The sequence below is a fragment of the Carassius gibelio genome, chromosome B15 (genome assembly GCF_023724105.1).
Source record: "Carassius gibelio isolate Cgi1373 ecotype wild population from Czech Republic chromosome B15, carGib1.2-hapl.c, whole genome shotgun sequence".
NCBI lineage: Eukaryota > Metazoa > Chordata > Actinopteri > Cypriniformes > Cyprinidae > Carassius > Carassius gibelio.
In genome coordinates, this window is record NC_068410.1 from 14,261,083 (window position 1) to 14,277,733 (window position 16,651).

At 38.4% G+C, this 16,651-nt stretch overlaps 1 long non-coding RNA gene across 1 annotated transcript; it reads left to right on the plus strand.

Annotated features, from left to right (window-relative positions):
• The first annotated feature begins 348 nt into the window (after positions 1–348).
• On the plus strand, positions 349–3,276 carry LOC127973158 (uncharacterized). The gene is made up of 2 exons (XR_008157253.1): positions 349–2,622; positions 2,720–3,276. It is a non-coding gene; the product is annotated as an uncharacterized LOC127973158 (long non-coding RNA).
• The last annotated feature ends 13,375 nt before the right edge of the window (positions 3,277–16,651 follow it).

Genomic DNA, 16,651 nt, shown 5'->3' on the forward strand with positions numbered 1-16,651 from the left:
CAAAACATCTATTCAGTCCTGTTCCTGTGAAAGTCAATGTGGCAGGAGATGAGATGTGCTTAGTGAAAAGTCTGGACTTATTACTTCGTCAAACCCCTGAAATAGACACCACATCAAACCGGGGGCCTTGTTCAAAACCACTCAGTGTGTTGTGAAATATTAAGTGTCAGGCAATGTTAACATTAGAGCACATAGTATCGTGTTTTTACTGAACACGCCATTATAGAATATCTGTTCATTTTATTGTAATGACAGTTGGCTTTTATGGAGTCTTGAAAAATCTGTAAGTACTGCATTTTCAACTCAATTCAACTTTCACACTGAAATCAAGAAGAACCAAGACAAAGCGGTCTTTCTTCAGTGCAAGGTGCCCATGATCCTTTGCAGTGTGGTCTATATTGGGTTAAATCTGAGCCTACTGTGTAGTATCTCAGCACCAGTCAGGACTCATCCCACACCTGGCTTCCTGCACTAATCTCTGTGTGACAGAGCTGCCCCACATAAACTGCCTCCTCTGCTTACACAGCTCTTTGCTAAAGTTCAAGAGAACAAGAAAGAAATATGAAAGGGGAAAAAAAAGGGATAAAAGAAAAAAAGGCTCGAAAAAGGAATGGACGGAAGAAGAGATAGGGTGGAAGGTAGAGGTGTGCGCTATGTATTGTCTATGATAATATAGTAATTGTTATTTTAACAAAGTGTTTTTAACTCACTTTGCAAAAACACTGAACTGAACGGAAAACAGCTGGGGAAACAGTTACAGTGCCACCAAAATTCAAAAGGGCAAAAATGTCCCTGAATGAGTTTTGTCTTACATTTATATAATGATATAGTTAAGCAATAACACAACAACAGTTAATATACAAAATGACATTTTAGACCCAATAATCAATTTTTACTAACCGAAAAAAGCTCCCAACAATGCAAGAGTGGATGGTAAAGACACTTTAGAATTTCTCCACAATTAATCAGTCATCTGAGTACTTTTCATGTGCTGTTTTATGAATGCACATATTGTGTGTTGCCCACTATCTTGCAAAGTGTGCATATTTCAGGCAGAGAGTCACTTGCTTCGCTCCTGAATAAAGTCCATTTCAAAATGAGATGTTTTATGTAACAGAAACCACTTTTCAAAAACTAAAGCGAACGACTTGTTTGGACTGCAACGCATATTTTCTGGGATTTGTGATATCACAAATATCGGCGAATGGGACGAGACCTGGTTGAGCTGCACTAGAGGAGGCAACGAGTGTTATCACTAAGTTGGAGACACTCTAGCTTTCCCAAGGCAAACCAACTTAGAGTTCTTACAATCATCTGGGTTTAAATCGTGGTCAACTTGATGTGATTTTGACGCAATATTTACACTGAAACTCGCCGCAGGCGGCTATGATACGGGGCGTGACATTTCCTGACCAGGCACCGAGCGGAGCCAATCACAACACATACTGGCCCAGTTAACCAATCACAGCACATTTTGTTTTTCAGAATGTGGGCCTTCATTTGTTATAGGAACTATTTGAGCTGTTCATTCCAGACTGGGGAGAGAAGTAATGTTATAACGTAAAATATGTGAAAAATAATGTTTTTAGCAAAAAAAAAAAAAAAAAAAAACTAGTATAAGAGCCTGTTCTAGTAAACCCCCCAAAACAAAATCAAGACTTTGTAACCAAGCATAATAGGACCCCTTTAAATTATGCAGCTATTAAATTCATCCATTCGCTAAATGGAATGCCTTAGGCAAAAAAGATGATGTACACATCAAATAAGGTTAGAAAATAGTCCCATTATAAAGATACAAATACAGCTGGAAATCAATTTAAAATGGCAAAATATCACCTCTTAATATAAAAGTTTATTTCAGCCACTGCTCTACCCACAAAACACACACAAATCCCAGAATAAATCGCACACCCCTAAAAAAAAAGGTCCAAAAAAGACAGAATTTGATGGATTGGCCATCTCTCCAGGTTGTTTCCCTGCCTTAGCCTGAGATGCTGGGACAGGCTCCAACAACCCTGCAACCATACATGGGACAAACGGTATAAATTTAAGGACGAATGTATGTATGGATGGAAAAGAATGGTTGAAAGGATACAAGGAGAAAGAGAGGAAGAAAGAAATGTAAAAGGACAAAAGAATGAGGAGGGAAACTCAAAAGAAAATACTAAAGAAAGGTTGAAAGAGAAATATAGGAGGAAAGAAGGCATTATCAAAAGAAAGAAAGTAGGCAGGAAATAAATATCTATATGTAGTCATATGGAGCTGATCTGAGCAGCCATCAAAGCCACTGGTGAAGCACTAAGGTTAAGACAACCGTCTTTTAAAGCTCGGCCTGTGTCCTTGGTGGTCAGAGCACATCTGCAGTGTGCACCTGTCCCCAATTAAGTACCGGGAGCTTGGCTTTATGGTGTGCAAGGAAATCTGATCTGGAAAACAAGGTGAGGCTGTCAGATATGAAGGGTGCAGCCTGTCCTCAGTAAATACAGTACTATTGATTCAGCTTTCACAACTCATCTCACAGCAGCGGGGAACCACTCACACAAAGCCTGGCCTGAACCGAGACTTTCAACATATCATTCCAGTTTTACGTCGAAAAAAAAAAAAAAAAACTACAAGGATCCGGTAAATCAGGATCTGATTTAAATCATGTTTGTATTTCATTTTCGTAGCCATATAAATTCAAAGCAGACTGATTTACAGACCTGTCTGTCCCTTCCAGACGTCCTGCTAATGCCATAAAACACCAGGTAAAGATGCTCACTGTCCTGACAGCGGACATATCCGACAGAGGGAAGAGGAGGAGAAGGAAAGAGATGCTGAAGGCCCCACAGCTAAAAGCACTGGCCCACATTCCTCTCACAAATCTGGGGCGGCTGAACAGAAAGTCATTTGGCAGAAAGGCCCAGAGTGAGAGAGAAAGACAGAGCACTGGGTGCCAGCACTAACACTAAAATAATTACCTGTCATACTGGCAACTGTGTGAGCGGCAGACACGTTTTGCCCTGTGAAATAATATGGAAAGATTAATAGTTCCCTCAGTATCCGACTTTATCCCGCTCTCTCTCTCTCACTCACTCTACTTAACATTGTCCACACACAGGGAATACTGAGCATATGCTGATTAGCAGTTGGAGAAAAGGCACAGCAAGACCAAAAATACTGTGGACCTTGTCTAGAGAGAATGTAGAGTCAGGGAACACAGATTGTTTTTACCCCAGAGGTATCCAGGATTTAAAGAGCTTCCCTTATTAAACCTTAAAAAAAAAAAAAAAGAAAGATAAGAAAAAATAATACATTAAAAATATAATATAAAGTATAAATATTTATATAAGTATAAATAACATGACATTTTAAAAAAAAACAATGATTAATATAATAATATAAATTATTAATTAATTCATTATTAATATATTCATATAAATAAACAAAATAAAAAGAAAAGTAATGGTACTTATCCATAAAAAAAAAAAAAAAAAAAAAAACGAACCTAGGTTTGAAATCTAGGGAATGCATAAACTGATTAAATGCATATTTTTAATTCAATGTAAGTCACTTTTAATAAGTGTTTTCCAAATGCGCATATGTACATTAAAAAAGAAACACCATACTGACATGCCTTAATTGATTAATTGATTATAATTTGTTACTGTAAACACTGTATATAAAAAGTATATCCCACAGATCCCTGTCAGTAGCTATTAATGTAAGAGTATGATACACTTATACTTTCAAATGACTGTGAGTTGTTGCTTATGTATATTTCAGGCAAAAAAAAAAAAAAAAAGAAAAAAAAAAGTAAAAAGCAGTGGGTGTTGCTGCAGGCGTGTTGAGCCGAGTTTGGCCAGGCTGCGTTGAGGTGTGGTGTTCAGAGGAGCAGTGGGGGCCCGACCGCAGGGAGAGCTGCAGTCATTCTTCAACTCCCTCTGAGACACATTCAGCCATCACACCCCATGCCAAAACAAACAAGATCTGTGATGATTGGAGCACGGCCAGCTTTTAGGGCAAAAAAGAATAAATAAATCTTCCTCCATCCTGCCTAAAAGCTATTAGGGCCCGGGAGAGTCGAGCACCCTCTGACTTCTCTCATGGCGGGCTGGCAAATTAAATTAATAAACGGATCACATGGAGCAGGGCTGGGCTCTGACCCGTTGGCCCATCGGACAGTATGTGCCCCTCTCTAAAAAGCACATTCAGTCACATAATTATTCCCATACTTCTCTCGAGGATGCAGTGAAATCACTCTGTCCTGGCTGTCAAGCATTCAGGTCATTTCATGTCTCCTGAGAAGTTTGGGTCATACAAGTGATTTTTAAAGAGCAGTTTTACATAGTAAATGGGAAACAGCTGTTCTGTTATGGAATGAGATATTTTACAGCATAAATTGCACTAAATACCTGTACGTTTGAACATACGCACAGCATTTGGACATTTACACTTCCCTTCGAAGGTTTGAGGTCAGTAAGATTGAAAAATAATAATAAAGATCACAACTTCATACTTTTATTTAGCAAGGAAGCATTAGTTTTTTTTACGATCGCTATGACCGTTTTTTCAATACTTTTAACAATCCTCCTAAACTGTTAAAACAGTTAGCACAGCATTCATCTGCGTAGGGCTATATAATCAACACATTCCTTTTTGCTTTAACACAAAAAGCATTCAGTTAACACAAATTTAAAATGCTTGAACTTCGCTTACACACAAGTTCAACCAAGACCAAAATAATGGATTTTTACCGCCAAATTTGCAAATGCTTTCACATTGTATGTCAGAACAGTTAACTTAATGTTCTAATCCTAATTTATATGCTAAAGTCAAAGTTAACAGCTTTTCATATTGTAAACCGAAACACAAATATATCCCCTGTATTGTATTCCATTTTTATGTTTATGAGGAACAGCTGATTGAAGTTATGCAAATGTATAAATTATAGCTAGGTGTTGAGGTTCTTTCGTGGCCATATGGTAGACAGTTAAAAGACCACTAGAGCTGATCTTGTGTGTAAAAGTGCACTCGTGCATAAATGTGAGATTGGCCCCTTAAAACACTGACTGCCTTTTCCTGTTTTTAGAAGACCTGCAGAAAACGTCCCCTGACGTAGAAAGGGGATAGGTGGGAGACCACTTGCCAATATATGTGATCACATGACAATATGGTATTCCACCATTTCAATGCAGTCACAGCCTCGTTTGACCCACATCTGAGGATGATGTCCCTTTTCTTTGCCATTTACTCCCCTTTCCTGAACCACACTGTGGGGTTTTTCTCAGCTTGGAGATGGAAGGTTTTTGACCATCGTTCACAGGGACAAATGTCCTTCTTGAATGCAATGGATTCTGAAAACTGCAGGGGTGGATAAGGCATGCCAAAATATCCTTCCCCACTGTATACTGCACAGTGCAAAACCCAATCTATGATCAATACCAAATACTCTCTATTGTATAAGGGCAGGATTGAGGGATATAAAATAATACAGTTTCTGTAATTCCATCTGATGTTGGTGTTTTTATGACACTGTGTTATGATGAACTAAATGTTCCTGTTGGAAGAGAACACGTGTTAATGTTTTGGAAGAATTATTTAATTTTGAGATGTTTGCAGTGTTTAGGTAGTCATAGTGTATGGTGTTAATGCGTTATTTTATTTAGAAAATTAGTGTTGGAGTTTTGTTTACAATGCATGATTTTGAGCATTAAATTAACTGTTTTGACAATTGTGTGTTGGTGCATTAAGAGTTTAGGAAATATGATAAAAGTATTGAAAAAATTGTCATAGCAATCATAAAAATAAATTCCTATACATCACAGAATCCTTGAGAAACAAAACAAAACATTGTTTCTGAAAAATACTAAGCATCATAACTTTTTAAGAATAAGAAATAATTTTAAGAAAACTTTTTTCCATCAACTGATTACAACTGTTGTATGATGCGCCGTTTGCTCACTCTCATGTAAACAAGGACAGATGAAAAGCACATGGGCCTGCTCTTGAAAGATGAGCTGATTTGCTGAACAGCAAAAATGCAGCAGTTACCCCGGTAATCCTGAAAACAAAACAGTTTACTTTCTGTTTCTGAAACCTATTTAAATAATTTAAACAGCCTTTCAGATGTTTGGATTCACTATGGTGTTCCTCACTGCAAAAAAAAAAAATACTTATATATTTTTGACTTAATAGGCTATTTATTTTCCAACTTTTTTTTAACATTTTAATCTGAACTAGAAATATTGGCCCTAAATATTGTTTGAAAGTGTTTATTGTTCAGTCACACTTTACATTAGGGCTTCATTAGTTGACATTACTTAATTCATTAGTTAACATAAACTGCCATTGAAAAATTCTTCTACAAAGATTCTGTATCAAATGTAGCTACTGCTCACTGTAAATGTAACTATGCAAGAAACATTTAATGGATGCACTGGGGCACAACCTCAGTGGTGTACTCTGGGATCAGTGGGTGTTTTGGGTCTCACAACATCATACACCCTCACCCAGGCGACCCAGCCAGGCTTTGTGGAGGAGGCCTGTTGTTAATTGTGGGGTTTCTCTCCAGCTTTAATGAAGTGAACTGCCTTCTTTGGAGCTTGATGATACTTGCTGGTGCTGATGGCAGAGGCTAAGCTCTCAGCAGTTGCCTTAAGCACCTGGTCATGTCGTTAACAATACCGAGCATCAGCCAGAGCCTTTGGGCAGCTGCTGAGGAGATGTTCTAAAGACCCTTTTCCAGAGCAAAGAAGGCAGGAAGGTGTCTCGCTCTTCCCACAGACATGGAGGTTCGCTGGGCTTGGCAGGGCATCATAAACAGCTTCTACCAGGAAATGGACCCAATGAAAATCTGCCTCCAAGATGTTTGCCCAGGTGATCCTGCGCTGCAGTGTACACTCCCACTTAGTACTAGACTGGCAACCTTAGTGAGCCGAGCTCCAAGTTCTTTGTTGGTCTTCTGGATGGCGGCATCCTGAAATTATTGTAGTAATCCAGGATCAGTTCCTTAATCTTACTGGGAACATGATGGAGGTGTAGAGCAAGCTCGACCAGCTTATTGGCCAGTAGGCATTTGCCAAGTCCAACCACAAAACAACTAGGTCACCTCTGTTCTCATGGGCCTCACTGATGAGTTGAAAGTGAAAAAGTGAAAGTGACGTGACATTCAGCCAAGTATGGTGACCCATACTCAGAATTCGTGCTCTGCATTTAACCCATCCAAAGTGCACACACACAGCAATGAACACACACACTGTGAACACACACCCGGAGCAGTGGGCAGCCATTTATGCTGCGGCATCCGGGGAGCAGTCAAGGGCACCTAAGTTGGCCCGAGGTTCGAACCCACAACCCTAGGGTTAGGAGTCAAACTTAATGTAACTACACCAGTGTGTTCCAAGCAGCCAGGAGCTCCATAAATCCCCTCCTTCTGCACTGAGGGATCGATGTAGTTGTTCTTGAGGAGAAACTCTTCATCTTCATGAGACGATGCTGAAAAACACCTTCCCTACGAAACTCAGTAGAGAGATGTTTCAAAACTGGTTTATGTTTTTCAAGGTCTCCTCTTTGGGAATCCACACTCCCTCAGCACACCTCCACTGATCAGTAACTCTTTCTCTTCACCAAGTAATCCTTCAGACTTGGCCACCTCAAGTTGAACTCTGTTGTTGGGGGGGCAAGGCTGATGAGAGCTTTGTTGGGCTCCAGGTCTTTGTCTCTCAAGGAATCGCTCACTGTGTTCTGGAGGAAGTGATTCACTTCCTCTATTGAGCACTCTAGCCGACCGCTACGCTTGTCCTAGAGCAGTTGTTTTGTGAAGCAGAAGGGATCGGCGGTGAAAGCCACTCGCTTCCAGGCTCTCTCTTCCCCATCTCTGATGTTACTCTGCTCTGCGTAGAATCATCAGTTTCTTCCCCAGGATGTTTTGCAGCTCTGCTAATGGTGGCTTCACCTCATCAGTAGCTTTCTTGTACTATTTCTTGAGGATGCAAAGCTCCTGACGCAGGTGATGTATTTTGGTAGCCCTACGGTTCATGGTGTGGGAGGTAGACTTGGGTTTTTCCTTTCTCTACCCAGCCGAATCTTTCTAAGGCATAGCTAAAGATGATGGTAGTCATCATTTGGAGTGGACTGTCAGTATCTCCTTTGGCTGTGGCTTGGATGGTGTTGTACACATCCTCGGCAAACTGCAGCCACTCAATCCGTTTGCTGGCTGGGGGCCACTTAATCCGCTGCTGAACTACTCTTCTGAGATTTGGAGGCTCTGGTACGTGGAGGGACTGGTCTCTGGTGGTTGCCTCCTGGCTGGGCTCCTCTTGCGTTCAAGACCTGTGCATTACCTCACTCTCCCACTCCAAAAAAACTGGTTAACTAAGAAGATCTTCCTGTAAAGTGATACCTATTGGTCTACATAATAGTTTTGCAATTTAATCTATGTAAATCCAATGTTTTTTCTTTATATATTTTTGTGTATTGCTTTATTGTACTTAATGTTACATTATTTTTTGTTATAAGAAAAAAGCATTAAACCTGTTATAGTTTATGACAAAACCTTTATTGAAACTAAATTCCACTATCGTGAAAATACTGTATACCATGATAAAAGCATTAGCAATTAATTGCTAAATTCTACAAAAATTATATACCGACATATCCCTTTTGTATAATAAAAACAGCCAAACATAGACATAATGACGCAAAAAAATAAAACCCTGGACACCAGACATACACCAATGACTTTGGATGTCTGACCCAGTTAATGTTATATCATTTATAACATGAGGGAGTAGTAGGATCCTCTCAGACCGTGGGCTGATATGTGTGCACGCATCAGCATTCCAGGGTCTGGAAGGTGATGATTAACAAGAATAAACGGCATTCAATCTTGTGTTCTGTGGTTGTGCATTCCCATCAGTGTCTGGAGAGCATGTCTTTTCTCTTCAATTTTTCAAACTTTAAACAAACACAGACTGGGTGGTACAGTTGAGGACCGACGAAACCCAAGATAATTATCCCAGCAGCAAAAGCAAACGCACACTGAAGTCAATCTAATCACATAAAACTATTCCTTATATCCTTCACAAAGCTGCTCTGATTGACACAAAGTGCTACATATATTTTATCTTTCAGCTAGAGGTGAGAAGAATAATAAACTTCTAGGCCTATATTGTACAATTATCACACATTTTCTCCAAATTGCTCATAATTGGAGGCTCGGGTTGTTATTTTAAGCCTTGTCCTGTGTTTTTCTAAGTCACATCTATTGGAGCTAAAGGAAAAAGGCTATATTAATCATTAAAGGCCCGACTGTGTGCACTCTGCTTCAGTGAGCACACAAGATTTGTAGTTGCCATAGAGATTGCACACCATGAGAGTAACCCCTGAAAAAATGGCCTCTCTGCACAGCGACTGCAAACCGGTCAGAACGCCATTAAAAGGATAGTTCAACCAAAATCCAAAGATCATTTATTCGCCCTCATGTTGCTCCAAACTGTATGACTTTACTTTTTCTGTGAAACATTAAAAAAGATATTTTGAAGAACTGTTTTTTTCCATACATTATTTGTATATGTACAGAACAACATTAGATCCATTATATGGACAATATACTGCTAAGACATTTTTCTTTTCTTTTTCCTTTTTTTTCATAGAATGGTGAAACTTTTGCCACTTTCAAAATAACTAAACAGTCCTGGCAAAACGTCAGTATCACATTATAAGTGGTGTGAGGAACTTCCAGAACAGTTAAACAATGCTGTGGAAATGCAGGGTATGGATGGGGGTGGGGCACCATTTGCTAAATAATCATCCACAGAAAGGCACTGGTCAGTAGACCAGGAACCGGCCTGCAGCAAGATTAAAGAGACACACCAGCCATGCCTCGTTTAGCCGGTCCCCTAGGGGGTCATGGAACGCTACAGTGGGCATCTCACATTTATCCAACATCAGCAGCTGCTGGACTGCCCCTGCCCTCCCCTTCACTCCCCTCCCCGTCCCGCTGGGGCATTCAGCAGATTTTAATTTCACTTCTAGCTTCTGTTCTGCAGCTTGTGCTTTAGGCACACAAAAGCCTGAGTTTCAAGTTGAACGTGAGAACCACCTCATCTCCTGAACCCTATTAGCATATGAATCCTTCAGCAAAATGATGGGATGGAAAGAGAGATGGGAAGACATAAGAGAGTGACTGAACAGGAGGCAAAGTGTGCCCACCACCAAGTTAAAATCTTTTTTTTCTTTTTTCAAATTATGTTATTTTGTTCTGTTTTTTTTTTTTTCTCTCTCTTTTTTTATGCGTGGGCATTATGCTTTTTATTAGAGTTTATTTTTGAGAGGCGTATGAACTTAAAATGGACAGGGAATGCTGTCAAGTTATTTGAAATATGCTTTTATAAATATAAAAGTTTCAATTTGAAAACACATACAAGAGATGCTTGAACTCGACCCAGGCATACTCAAGGTCTGTGCAGGTAAACAAAATGTGCCCATCTGGAATAAACTGGAGCTCTGAAAGGCTTTTCAAAGAAGGTTGTAAGTGCTATTTGGCCTGGGTTTCATCCTCACAGATCATTTATTGCCTGAGCAGCTAATCTGCCAGCAAACCCAAGATTGACCCCATTCTTCAGGGTTGATCTGATGGGTCTTGCTGGGGGATATATGATGGAGGAATGAAATGACAACAGTTGCACTGACCCGATCAGTCTCTCTCAGCATGGTAACAAAGGGCCCCATACTTGTTCTTCTCCTCTCCAGCTGCGGACACAGAAACACAGCTGTCAGCAGAGCAGAACAGGAGAAATTACACACAGAACAAATTGATGTGGACCCTTGTGACACTCAGATGATTCATGGCTGACAGAACGCCTGGTTTAAGGTGAGTCTGCGAGTAAAACGTCCTTCAAAAATAACTATGCAGGTCAATAGGAGTCAAAGAAAAACAGAAAGTAAAAAGAATTCAAAGCATCCTGAATGTAGTCAGCTAAAATGTAGTCATGTTGAGATCAGTATCAGCCAGTAGCCCTCCACACTTGGCCTTTTAAAAAAATGCACTCAGTCATTTTTATAGTGAAAGTGTCTAATAATGGGGGTTAAGCCCAAAATATACTTTGGTATTTATGTGTATACCAAGGTATGTGTACAGTGTGTGACATAAATAAGATGAAACTACAATACAAACTACTATAGACTGTAACAACAACAGATGCCAGAGTTGATGAGTGCTCTTGCTCATGTTTTAAATGAGAACAAAGACATTTTTAATCAGCTGTATCTTCTAGAGAGAAACACTTCATGCTTTGAAAGGCTACGCTCAAAACTGAAGTATACTTTGGGCTTCACAGAGATAAAGAGAGTTGTATTCAGTTGGTTATGTCATAAAAAATTATGAAATAATCGCACATGCTTTAAAAATAGAGATTTTTTTTTTTTTTTTTTATAAAACTTGTTAAACTAGGTAAAGGGTAAAAGCAACTCTTTTGTAAATGTTGACTTTTTAAATGAGGAAACAGACCTACTAAAGATCCCCATAAAATATAGTACATCTATTAGGTTAAAGAGACTAAAATTAGGTTAATATTGAATAAAATAAGGCTTTGAGTTCCTCAAAACTTTGATTCAGAAAGTATATTTGTCACTTTAGCCTGCTTTTTAGAGATAATGGCATAGGCCACTGAAAAACCCATATTGTTCAACCACTACCAAGAGTCATGGAATATGTCCCGAATGAATCAAATAAATGTGAGACAGCACACATAAAATTGTTCTACCAAGCAGATAGTTGTAGATTTACGATCTGTTTTTTATCATTGGTGGTCTGCCGGACCATTACACAACACAAAACGACATCAATCTCCACTTCTGTCAGCCCATTAATGACAGTGGCGGCCACTTCCCCTCTCTATCTGCCCAAGTCCCATCAGCTTTTTGTTTCCTTCTTATTTTATAGTGATGAATGACTGATGTTATCGCAGACTGGGAGACAGGCTTTTACAAGCATGGATTACTTCAGTACACGACCAAAAACTACTACACTACAAGAAGCCAGGAGCATTAGATCAAAGCTCATAGCCACAAAGCTCTTCTTTGTGACAGCAGTCTAGATAAGCACCACACATGTAAGGGAATCAACTAATGTCGTCCACAGGACATTATTTATACATTTTAATATGTCTTTCTCTCTGAGTTTGCAGAGGACTGGGGATGTGGCAGCACAAGATGTGCACAAGGCTCAGAGCAGCTGCCTGTGTCATTATTGCTCTGAACAGCTTTTATCATTCCCATAAATCTGGTTCTGCAGAGCCCCATAAAATGGCAACCTGTGATGGTCTGGCACTCCGATCACCCCACAGAGAGAGAGAGAGAGAGAGAGAGAGAGAAGAACCACGGGAGCTGTTAACCTGACTAATGGCAAACTCTACTTGTGCAAAAGCCCAGCGGACTCCATGACCGCATTTACTGCTGCTACTGATGAGTAAACAGAGGTGAAAAAAACCCGAAACTTGGTATTATCAGTTTCAAAAATTCTGACAATAATACACAAGAAATTGAAATGCAGAATAAGTGCTGAGTTGTTAAGTGTGGGGTTCCTGGAAAATAACTAACACCGTGTCCTAACAGACACATGAAAAGTCATTAAATTGACAAGCAATATTTAAATTTGAGCCTTTGTCACAAGAGCAACAGAACATTTTGCCAGTAACTTGCTTTCCATTTTCATGCCACTACACTGGGAAACACTACTTGGCCTCCTAATGTTGTAAAGTTTACAGGGAGACAAAAAATATTGAAAAATGTATAACAATTTACAACAGTGGCCAATCTATGTAGTATAATATATATATTAGGATATAACAATAGGCCTACAACGTATTGTTATTAAACCGCTTGGTACGAGGCTTTCAGTTTGGGATGCATTACAAAACGAACAATTCATTGGACTAATATATGGCTATTCAGTTAGCTTCATTTAAGGGAAAAATTATCAAATTGAAAATTTGAAGGGTGCTGGGTGGGGGCGGTCATCCCAATGTATTTTTGGGGGACAAATTAAATTGAAAAGCATATTCAGCTCTAAACTAAACAAATATTATACCAACAATAACATCTTTGAAAGGTTAACATTAGTGCTATTAACAGATTAAAAAATAACTAATCAATCACACATTTTTATATAATTAATTTTGATTAATTGCATATTAATATATTTATGTTATCATAATTTCATATTGAACCTCCAAATTAATGAAGAAATAACATAAATATGCTATATTTTTAATATGGTTTAATGGTCTTCTTTTTCTTTTCTTTTTTCTTTTTGCTAAGTAGCCGACTGTTAATGAAGGTTGTCACGGTGCCAAAATGGCAATATTCGGTACCGATACCAGTAAAAATCCACGGTTCTCTAAGTGGAAGAGTTGTTTACATACATTATAACTAGTCAATAATGCCTTAATTCAGATCAAAAGCTTGCACATAAACAAGAGGTGGGATTTATTACAAGAACCAATCACATTCAATCATAACCGATCATATCCAATTATAGCTTATGTGACTTTCCCCAATTCATCTAAATGTGCCTCCAGAAAACTTTGGGGTCCACTTTTGGGTCTCTGTAGAAAGTCTATGGACTGAAGGGAGGCAAGCCTCTGCTCCAAAGTGACTTTTAGACTTTTAATATTATATTTTGTCATATTTGTGGTGTTTTATTTTTGTAATATCGATAATTTTCTCATCCAACTTTTTGAGGAGACACTGGCTCCCTTGCCTTTGTAAACCCCCTGATATATATTTTCTAACCACTTTTAAGATTGAAAGTAATCAAAAAATCTCCACTGTCACTTCTGAATAAATTTAATGCACTCAATCAATAGATGAATGCCAATTTAATGCATTCTGCTGAATAAGAGTATGAATTTCTTTCATAAGTCATACCCCGAAGTTTAGTGTAAGGGTAGTGTAAAAAAATTATCTAAAATACATTATAACAATGCATAAAATTATTATAAAGTTATAAACGCATGACTATTTGAAAAGGTTAAATTTGAAAAATTAATTCAAAGAAATGTCATTTTATCTGTCATCGTATCTTACCGCATGCAGCATGTTAAGACAATTGAAAGAAAGATCTATTATTTTACTGCACACACTTTCATCTCATTGCCTTCAATTCCGACTGTAAACTAGGGTAAACTATGAGTTAATTAAACTGCCTTTAGTGGCTATTTCTTTGTTGCGGCACTTGAACTTACACCACAGGGAAGACATAAAACATTTCAAACTACACCCAAAGTCAAAAAGCGATACTGTTGACAGTTTCAGCCTATAAACCTTCCAGGATCTCACACACGAACAATACCAGCTTCCACTACAGCATATGCTCCTTTTATCAGCTGATCTCATTTCACACTCAGCCTTCAAATCCATCACAGGGACAGGTAAGCTTGCTGAGAAAACAAAGAGCTCAGAAATAATATGGCTTCCAAGGGTAACTACAGTGTCCTGCTATTGTAGGAAAGGAAACACCTCATATAATACTCAGGGCATTCTTGAAAATAGGAAAATGACCGCTTTCCTTCTAGCTCAGTGGCCTTCTGTGGCATGCTTTTAGGGTTGTGTTAACAACTGAACTCTCTCACCCCACACTCAAAGCACACAGCTGATGTCAGGATGATAATGTTGCGTGAGCAATGACGTGAGCCTGCCAGACCAAACAAAAAGACACATTTGATGTACTTTGGCCCAAAGCAGAGTGAGCTAAGACATCATAACAACAGGCTGAAGTCATCCTGCAACATACTTTGGAAAAAAGCAACAGCTGTTAATTTGCTATGCTTTGGTAAATATTACATTTCTCCTGACTACAAAGGAACCAAGATGTACTTTTCAGGACTTCTACACTCAGGTGTTTCTCTCAGGTGTTTGACCTGTTTGTTCACTTTCCCACCACTTAGATTTAAGTAAGGAATTTATAACAAAGTGAGTTTTTTTTATTTTTATATATATAATAAACATAGAACATTTTTCTCATTGTTGGAAACTTTGGAGAACACTGCATCCTTCAGAGCAGTCGCAAGTTGCAAAGTTTTTTAACAATGACATCTAATTAATAAATGCCACAGAAAAAGAGTACTACCATTAGACAGTCAACTAAGCCTAGACCAACTTCATGGCCTCTGGCGCATTGAGTGGGATGCTCTATCGATTAAGGATTCAGACAACAGTATTCAGTAAATTGAAAATGTTCAAGCTATCTGCATTTATTATTAAGAATGGCTCAAGGTTCTTCAGCAAATTTGTGAATTTACTAAATGATTTAGTAAGTCCGAACTCAGTTTCAAAATGTATTCATTGTGATTTTCAATGAAAACATGCCCACGCTTTTCTTGCAATACATATTTGCTTTTTAATCTAAAGCAAACATATCTGACCACTAACCAAGAGTGTTTGTGTCCATAAAATAACCCTCATAAATTTAAGAAACTCATAAAGTTGAGGTGATAAAAATGTGTGTAATTATCTAAGTGCTAGAACAAGTACTTTAGACTCAATGATTTAGAGCGCAAACATGCTTTTCATATGTACTGTGTAACAGTTACTTATAAACAGTGCCAAAGGGTGCAATGAAATGAAACCATATTAGTGGATTATGGGATTATCATACTGCTGTTTAACAGAATTTCCCAGCTGTGAATTCCCAGTGTCAAAGAACGGGAGTGAGTGATATGTCTGGTGAGCATTTAGCGTAAAACAAACAGCGGTTTAATATGTTGAAAAACAGCTCATCTCTACATCTCCTGCTGGAGAAGGGAGCTTCCCATCAGCACAGCTGTCAACAGCTGGGTGGGAGAACGCTTTCATGGACTGCCCGCTGTTCCCCTCTGGGGATCAAAAGAAAGAAATAGCTTTTATTAAAAATAAAAAAATTAAATGGCAAACACAAAAGATGCAACAATATGATTAATAAATATAATCAAATCTGTTTAAAGTGTAACGTGTGTTAAAAAAAACTAATTAAAATGTGTAAATAATGCATTAATGCACAGTTTCTGTTTAATAGCACAAATTACACAATTTATATACTATTTTAAAAGTTAGATTTAAAGGTTTAAAAGACAACTAACTATACAGACCTGGACGGCAATACTCTGGTGTCTTGATGTTGTTCTGTCCACAATCAAGCTTGTAGATCTTGTAAATCTAGCTTGTAGATTTGATACTAAAACACATATTGTCTTAGCTGGGGGGCATGAAAATGATGATTTCACCTTGGAGGATACTATTGAACTATGCAGTTAAAATAAAGACAAATTAAGACAGCTTTGCACTACAAGGTAACATTAATGAGCTCATAAAGCATGACAGAAAATTACCCATTAGAGTTGGATATGTTGCTGCTTATAATAGTACTGCTGCCTCGTGTCATTACTTTAGATGCAGCAGGTGACAAGTGTTCCTCATTGTAATCATTCCCACCTTCACAAAATAATGTGTAAGGACAATAAGAGCACAGATTCTTAAAACACACAAGACTATGTTAGTGGCAAGAATCCCAAAAATCTCTGTCAACAGCTTGTTTGGCACAACAGCATACAACTGCAGAAAGAATTCAGAAATACAAACCCGGCGAACAGAACAGCACTGATAAAAAAAAATCAGCCCTTTTTCATCATAC